At 48.6% G+C, this 8,546-nt stretch overlaps 1 protein-coding gene across 2 annotated transcripts in view; it reads left to right on the top strand.

Moving 5' to 3' along the window:
* The window catches only part of lg3h2orf49 (linkage group 3 C2orf49 homolog), a 33,362-nt gene extending 25,033 nt beyond the window's left edge, over nucleotides 1-8,329 (top strand). Inside the window, exons 6-7 of one of the 2 annotated variants that reach the window (XM_065015427.1) lie at nucleotides 6,535-6,709; nucleotides 6,891-8,329. The gene's annotated coding sequence lies outside the window, so the exon portion shown is untranslated. Of the gene's footprint in view, nucleotides 1-6,534 lie in introns of both variants that reach the window. The other variant, XM_065015424.1, reaches the window with a different exon arrangement.
* Nucleotides 8,330-8,546: the final 217 nt, after the last annotated feature.

Raw genomic sequence — 8,546 nt, forward strand, 5'->3', positions numbered from 1 at the left:
CCCTCTCTTCTCTCTCGACATACACACACACACTGTCACTCTGCCACACCAACTGCCCTTTGGCCTTGTAAGGCATTGCATTGTAGTTCACTAACTACACACAACTACTAACTACGCTAATTTCCGTGTCTGTAGTTTCCTCTCTATCCCTGTAGACCCCTCTCTCTCCCCGTAGACCCCTCTCTATCCCTGTAGACCCCTCTCTATCCCTGTAGACCCCTCTCTCTCCCCGTAGACCCCGCTCTCTCCCCGTAGACCCCTCTCTCCCTGTAGACCCATCTCTCTCCCTGTAGACCCTCTCTCTCCCTGTAGACCCTCTCTCTCCCTGTAGACCCTCTCTCTCCCTGTAGACCCTCTCTCTCCCTGTAGACCCCTCTCTCTCCCCGTAGACCCCTCTCTATCCCCGTAGACCCCTCTCTCTCCCCGTAGACCCCTCTCTCTCCCCGTAGACCCCTCTCTCTCCCCGTAGACCCCTCTCTCTCCCCGTAGACCCCTCTCTCTCCCCGTAGACCCCTCTCTCTCCCCGTGGACCCCTCTCTCTCCCCGTAGACCCATCTCTCTCCCCGTAGACTCCTCTCTCTCCCTGTAGACCCCTCTCTCTCCCTGTAGACCCCTCTCTCTCCCTGTAGACCATCTCTCTCCCTGTAGACCCCTCTCTCTCCCCGTAGACCCATCTCTCTCCCCGTAGACTCCTCTCTCTCCCTGTAGCCCCTCTCTATCCCTGTAGACCCCTCTCTCTCCCTGTAGACCCCTCTCTCTCCCTGTAGACCCCTCTCTCTCCCCGTAGACCCCTCTCTCTCCCCATAGACCCCTCTCTATCCCCGTAGACCCCTCTCTCTCCCCGTAGACCCCTCTCCCCGTAGACCCCTCTCTCTCCCCGTAGACCCCTCTCTATCCCCGTGACCCCTCTCTCCCCGTAGACCCCTCCCCCCCGTAGACCCCCTCTCTCTCCCCGTAGACCCCTCTCTCTCCCCCGTAGACCCCTCTCTCTCCCCGTGGGACCCATCTCTCTCCCCGTAGACTCCTCTCTCTCCCTGTAGACCCCTCTCTCTCCCTGTAGACCCCTCTCTCTCCCTGTAGACCATCTCTCTCCCTGTAGACTCCTCTCTCTCCCTGTAGCCCCTCTCTCTCCCTGTAGACCCTCTCTCTCCCCGTAGACCCCTCTCTATCCCCGTAGACCCCTCACTCTCCCCGTAGACCCCTCCCTCTCCCCGTAGACCCCTCTCTCCCTGTAGACCCATCTCTCCCTGTAGACTCCTCTCTCTCCCTGTAGACCCCTCTCTCTCCCTGTAGACCCCTCTCTCTCCCTGTAGACCCATCTCTCTCCCTGTAGACCCCTCTCTCTCCCTGTAGACCCTCTCTCTCCCTGTAGACCCCTCACTCTCCCTGTAGACCCCTCTCTCTCCCTGTAGACCCCTCTCTCTCTCTGTAGACCCCTCTCTCTCCCTGTAGCCCCTCTCTCCCCTGTAGACCCCCTCTCTCTCTCTCTCTATCCCTGCATCCTCCTATCTCTCTCTCTCTCTCACTCTTTCTCTCACTCTCTTTCTCTCTCTCCCTCTCTCTCTCTATCTCTCTCTCTCTCTATCCCTGTATATATCAGATCTATCAGATCCAGCCCTACCATTCCCTCCCTTTTTAATATTCTGATTGAGTAACCCTCTCCATCCCTCCCTCAAGCCATCCCTTTTCCCTGCCTCAATCTAATCCCAACATCCTTTCATCCCTCCACTAACTCTGTATCCCATTTTTCACAGAGAGGAAAGCCAGGAACAATACATCTCCCAGGATTGTTCCAGAATCCCAGGTCACACACCTTCCTCCATTTTTGTTAGTTTGTGTTGTCTTCACAAAGAACAATCCTGTCATGAGATGTTTTTTATTAGTTTTGAGCCCAGATTCCAACAGTACAGTCATTTAAACAGTTGAATCATTTAAACAGTTTAGTCTTGCTTCTAATGTTGTATGATATACCACCTACACACACACTTGTACTGTTGTGTACCTCATGACATTATGGCTCTTTGACGTGAGGCTAAGGTGGAAAGTATGCTGTGAGTTAAATGTTATAGAGCACTGTCCTCCTCTGAGATAGCTTTCAGAGAATCTCTCTATGTCCTACCCTGTCTCCCTATCCATCCATCTCGATCATCCTCTCTCACATTCCCTGCCCCTCTCTCTCTCTCTCTCTCTCTCTCTCTCTCTCTCTCTCTCTCTCTCTCTCTCTCTCTCTCTCTCTCTCTCTCTCTCTCTCTCTCTCTCTCTCTCTCTCTCTCTCTCTCTCTCTCTCTCTCTCTCTCTCTCTCTCTCTCTCTCTCTCTCTCTCTCTCGCTCTCTCATATGATGATGATGATGATTGCAGGTTTTCCTGGTCACTGTCCAGAAGGGAAGGAATGGGATCCCCTTGTGTGACTCAAGTGCTATATTTGTAAACTACTTGTGGTGCTTATAGATGTTAATCAACAGGAGGTGTGTGTGTGTTGATTATGGCCAACAGTATCCCTGATTGACCGTGGGAGCGTATCGGGGAGGTAATGTGGTGTGTGATCAAATTTGATTTGTCACATGTGCTGAATACAACAGGTGTAGACCTTACAGTGACATGATTACTTACAAGACCTTAACCAACAATGCAGTTTTAAGGAAAATATGTGATAAATAAGAATTAAAAGTAACAAATAATTAAAGAGCAGCAGTAAAATAACAATAGCGAGGCTATATACAGGGGGTACCGGTACAGAGTCAATGTGCGGTGCACCGGTGTCGAGGTAATTGAGGTAATATGTACATGTAGGTAGAATTAGAGTGACCATGCATAGATAATAAACAAAGAATAGCAGCAGTATAAAAGGGGGGGGGGCAGGCAATGCAAATAGTCCGGGTAGCCATTTGATTAGCTGTTCAGGAGTCTTATGGCTTGGGGGTAGAAGCTGTTGAGAAGCCTCTTGGACCTAGACTTGGTACTGCTTGCCGTGCGGTAGCAGAGAGAACAGTTTATGACTGGGGTGGCTGGAGTCTTTGACAATTTTTAGGGCCTTCCTCTGACACTGCCTGGTATAGAGGTCCTGGATGGCAGGAAGCTTGGCCCCACGGATGTACTGGGTCGTACGCACAACACCACGTGTTGAGGATCAGCGTGGCAGATGTGTTGTTACCTACCCTTACCACCTAGGGGCGGCCCGTCAGGAAGTTCAGGATCCAGTTGCAGAGGAAGGTGATTAGTCCCAGGGTCCTCAGCTTAGTGATGAGCTTTGAGGGTACTATGGTGTTGAACGCTGAGTTGTAGTCAATGAACAGCATTCTCACATAGGTGTTCCTTTAGTCCAGGTGCGAAAGGACAGTGTGGAATGCAGTAGAGATTGCATCATCTGTGGATCTGTTGGGGCGGTATGCAAATTGGAAGACACTTGCCAGTTGGTCAGCTCATGCTCAGAGTAATAGTCCTGGTAATCCATCTGGCCCTGCGGCCTTGTGAATGTTGACCTGTTTAAAGGTCTTATTCACAATGGCTATGGAGAACATGATCACACAGTCGTCTGGAACAGCTGATGCTCTCATGCATGTTTCAGTGCTACTTGCATAGAAGTCATTTAGCATGTCTGGTAGGCTCATGTCACTGGGCAGTTCGCGGCTGTGCTTCCCTTTGTAGTCTGTAATAGTTTACAAATCCTGCCACATCCGACGAGCGTTGGAGCCGGTGTAGTATGATTCGACCTTAGTCCTGTATTGATACTTTGCCTGTTTGATGGTTCGTCAGAGGGCATAGCGGGATTTCTTATAAACTTCTGGGTTAGAATCCCGCTCCTTGAAAGCGTCACCTCTACCCTTTAGCTCAGTGTGGATGTTGCCTGTAATCCATGGCTTCTGGTTGGAGTATGTACGTACGGTCTCTGTGGGGACAAGGTCATCGATGCAGTTATTGATGAAGCCAGTGACTGATGTGGTGTACTCCTCAATGCCATCGGAAGAATCCCAGAACATGTTCCAGTCTGTGCTGGAAAACAGTCCTGTAGTTTAGTATCTGCTTCATCTGACCACTTTTTTACTGACCAAGTCACTGGTGCTTCCTGCTTTAGTTTTTGCTTGTAAGCAGGAATCAGGAGGATAGAATTATGGTCAAATTTGCCAAATGGAGGGTGAGGGAGAGCTTTGTATATGTCTCTGTGTGTGGAGTAAAGGTGGTCTAGAGTTTTTTCCCTTTGGTTGCACATTTAACATGTTGCTTGAAAAGAGGTCAAATGGATTTAAGTTTCCCTGCATTAAAGTCCCCGGCCACTAGGAGCGCCACCTCTGGATGAGCATTTTCTTGTTTTCTTATGGCCTTATACAGATCATTGAGTGTCGTCTTAGTGCATCGGTTTGTGGTGATAAATACACAGCAACGAAGAATATAGATGAAAACTCTTGGTAAATAGTGTGGTTTACAGCTTATCATGAGATAGGAGCGTATCGGTGAGGTAACGTGGTGTGTGATGAAGCGTATCGGTGAGGTAACATGGTGTGTGTGATGGAGCGTATCGGTGAGGTAATGTGATGGAGCGTATTGGTGAGGTAACGTGGTGTGTGATGGAGCGTATCAGTGAGGTAACGTGGTGTGTGATGGAGCGTATCGGTGAGGTAACGTGGTGTGTGATGGAGCGTATCGGTGAGGTAACGTGGTGGGTGATGGAGCGTATCGGTGAGGTAACGTGGTGTGTGATGGAGCGTATCGGTGAGGTAACGTGGTGTGTGATGGAGCGCATCGGTGAAGTAATGTGGTGTGTGATGGAGCGTATCGGTGAGGTAACGTGGTGTGTGATGGAGCGTATCGGTGAAGTAACGTGGTGTGTGATGGAGCGGTGTGTGATGGAGCGTATCGGTGAGGTAACGTGGTGTGTGATGGAGCGTACGTGGTGGGTGATGGAGCGTATCGGTGAGGTAACGTGGTGGGTGATGGAGCGTATCGGTGAGGTAACGTGGTGTGTGATGGAGCGTATCGGTGAGGTAACGTGGTGTGTGATGGAGCGTATCGGTGAGGTAACATGGTGTGTGATGGAGCGTATCGGTGAAGTAACGTGGTGTGTGATGGAGCGTATCGGTGAGGTAATGTGATGTGTGATGGAGCGTATCGGTGAGGTAACGTGATGTGTGAAGGAGCGTATCGGTGATGGAGCGTATGGTGATGTGATGATGATGGAGCGTATCGGTGAGGTAGGTGTGTGATGGAGCGTGATAACGTGTGAAAGGAGCGTATCGGAGAGGTAACGTGGTGGGTGATGGGGCGTATCGGAGAGGTAACGTGATGTGTGAAGGAGCGTATCGGTGAGGTAACGTGGTGGGTGATGGAGCGTATCGGAGAGGTAACGTGATGTGTGATGGAGCGTATCGGAGAGGTAACGTGGTGTGTGATGGAGCGTATCGGTGAGGTAACGTGGTGTGTGATGGAGCGTATCGGAGAAGTAACGTGGTGTGTGATGGAGCGTATCGGTGAGGTAACGTGATGTGTGATGGAGCGTATCGGTGATGTGTGATGTATCGGTGAGGTAACGTGATGTGTGATGGAGCGTATCGGTGAGGTAACGTGGTGTGTGATGGAGCGTATCGGTGAGGTAACGTGATGTGTGATGGAGCGTATCGGTGAGGTAATGTGATGTGTGATGGAGCGTATCGGTGAGGTAACGTGGTGTGTGATGGAGCGTATCGGAGAGGTAACGTGGTGTGTGATGGAGCGTATCGGTGAGGTAATGTGATGGAGCGTATCGGTGAGGTAACGTGGTGTGTGATGGAGCGTATCGGTGAGGTAACGTGATGTGTGATGGAGCGTATCGGTGAGGTAACGTGGTGTGTGATGGAGCGTATCGGTGAGGTAATGTGATGTGTGATGGAGCGTATCGGTGAGGTAACGTGATGTGTGATGGAGCGTATCGGTGAGGTAACGTGATGTGTGATGGAGCGTATCGGTGAGGTAACGTGATGTGTGAAGGAGCGTATCGGAGAGGTTACGTGGTGTGTGTGTGTGTGCTGAGATTCAGCTGTGAATTAGACTGTAATGCTGATAATCACTGTGTGGAATTAAAGTCAACCCAACTACCACACTCACTAATAGATGTTCTGTCATGTTTCATTGCTGCCAATGCCAGGATGCTTATGTTGACATTATATTGACACAATTCATATCGCTGTCACTCCTAGCCCCAGCGCTTGGCTCCAGCCCCATACCCGGCCCCAGCCCTTGACCCCCTTCCCAACCCCTCAATTCCCCATCCCCACCCCATCTCTTCGCCCAGCTCAATGCGTCCTCGTTCCAGCCCTAATTCCCTCCCCATCAACCCCCCCATCCCATCCCTGGCCCCCATGTATCCTCATCCCTGGGCTACCAGCCCAGTCGATAAGCCCAGCCGGGGGGATAACGTTGCAGCTGTCTGGGCACTACCAGGATCCATGGTGCTGTTAAAGCCTGGTGCTTACCGATGCCGCAAATACAGCCAGGACGGAAAGGTCAGGGCGCCCAGCCTCCGTCATCACCAGACCACCATTAATCATTTCCCCCCCAAACAGGCCCATCCCTGGGTTACACCAGAGCCCAGCTGATCCCCTGGAAGGGGAACCTTTTCAACCTTTGAACCGGCCAGAGCTCCAGCACACTGACATGGATCCCTTGATAGAAATTGCTTTGATGGACCGGCCGTGACACAAGGTCACAAGGAGGAGGGACACAAATGAGCAATCAGAGGTAACGGAAATTGAGGGAGTCATTTTGGAGAACATTGAGTGAGCTGTTATGGATGCAGGCTTTTGTTCTAGCCAAGCATTAACATACGTACAGTAGCAGTCAAAGCGTTGGACACACCTCCTCATTTAAGGGTTTTTCTTTATTTCTACTGTTCTCTACATGTTCCACATCTCCTCTCCAGGGTTGACCACAACAGAGAGGACATCCATACTGAAATGGGTATACCCAAGAGGATACTCATATATCATATACACACATTTCCTCTCCAGGGTTGACCACAACAGAGAGGACATCCATACTGAAATGGGTATACCCAAGAGGATACTCATATATCATATACACACATCTCCTCTCCAGGGTTGACCACAACAGAGAGGACATCCATACTGAAATGGGTATACCCAAGAGGATACTCATATATCATATACACACATCTCCTCTCCAGGGTTGACCACAACAGAGAGGACATCCATACTGAAATGGGTATACCCAAGAGGATACTCGTATATCATATACACACATCTCCTCCCACCAGCCTCCTCTGGTGTCAATGCATACTGAGCATGTTATCCACCTCTTGCTTCATGCCATAGCGGTTGTTCTCTCTGTACAAATGTGTCTCTTAAAAACACTGGGATTAAATTCAATCTACATCAGGCTAGTTATATTAGATTTGATATTATACTGAACAAAAATATAAACGCAACATATAAAGTGTTTGTACCATGTTTCGAGAGCTAAAATAAAAGATCCCGGAAGTTTTCCATGTGCACAAAAAGCTTATTTCTCTCCAATTTAGTTAAAAAATGTGTTTACATCCCTGTTAGTGAGCATTTCTCCTTTGCCAAGGTTATCCATCCACCTGACAGGTGTAGCATATCAAGAAGTTGTTTGAACAACATGATCATTACACTGTAAAATGTGCAGTTTTTTAACACAACACAATGTCACAGATGTCTTAAGTTTTGAGGGAGTGTGCAATTGGCATGCTGACTGTTGTGCCATTCATCCACCGCCATCACCTCATGTTTCAACATGATAAATCACTGCCCCATGTCTCCCAGTTCTTCCATGGCCTGCATACTCACCAGACATGTCACCCATTAATAAGCATGTTTGGGATGCTCTGGAATGACGTGTACGACAGTGTGTTCCCACCAAATATCCAGAAACTTCACACTCCCATTGAAGAGGAGTGGGACAACATTCCACAGGCCACAATCAACAGCCTGATCAACTCTATGCGAAGGAGAGATCACGCTGAAGGAGAGATCGCCCTGAATGAGGCAAATGGTCGTCACACCAGATACAGACTGGTTTTCTGATCCACGCCCCTATCTTTTTTTAAAGGAATCTGTGACTAACAGATGCATTATCTGTATTCTCAGTCATGTGAGATCTAAAGATTAGGGCCTAATGAATGTATTTCAATTGACTGATTTCCTTATATGAACTGTAACTGTGTAAAATCATTGAAATGGTTGAATGTTGAGTTGATGTTTTTTGTCACAATGGAAACAGTCTATATGGGCATCTCATATGACTGCCTTCATTGAATGTAACTTGATTTAGTTTTATCTGTAAGAATGTGTGCCATCTATAAACCATTGAATCACCTTGTTTCCAAGTAGAACTCCTAATCATCTTACAAATACAACACAAACTAATGTGACAATTAATGAATGTATTATGGAACTTCCTCTAAATGTCCCTAATAGAAATTCTCTAACACTAGATTTGAATGATATCCTCAACATTGAATGTATGTATGTATGTATGTATGTATGTATGTATGTATGTATGTATGTATGTATGTATGTATGTATGTATGTATGCT

This window comes from Oncorhynchus nerka, linkage group LG3 (genome assembly GCF_034236695.1).
Source record: "Oncorhynchus nerka isolate Pitt River linkage group LG3, Oner_Uvic_2.0, whole genome shotgun sequence".
Lineage (NCBI taxonomy): Eukaryota > Metazoa > Chordata > Actinopteri > Salmoniformes > Salmonidae > Oncorhynchus > Oncorhynchus nerka.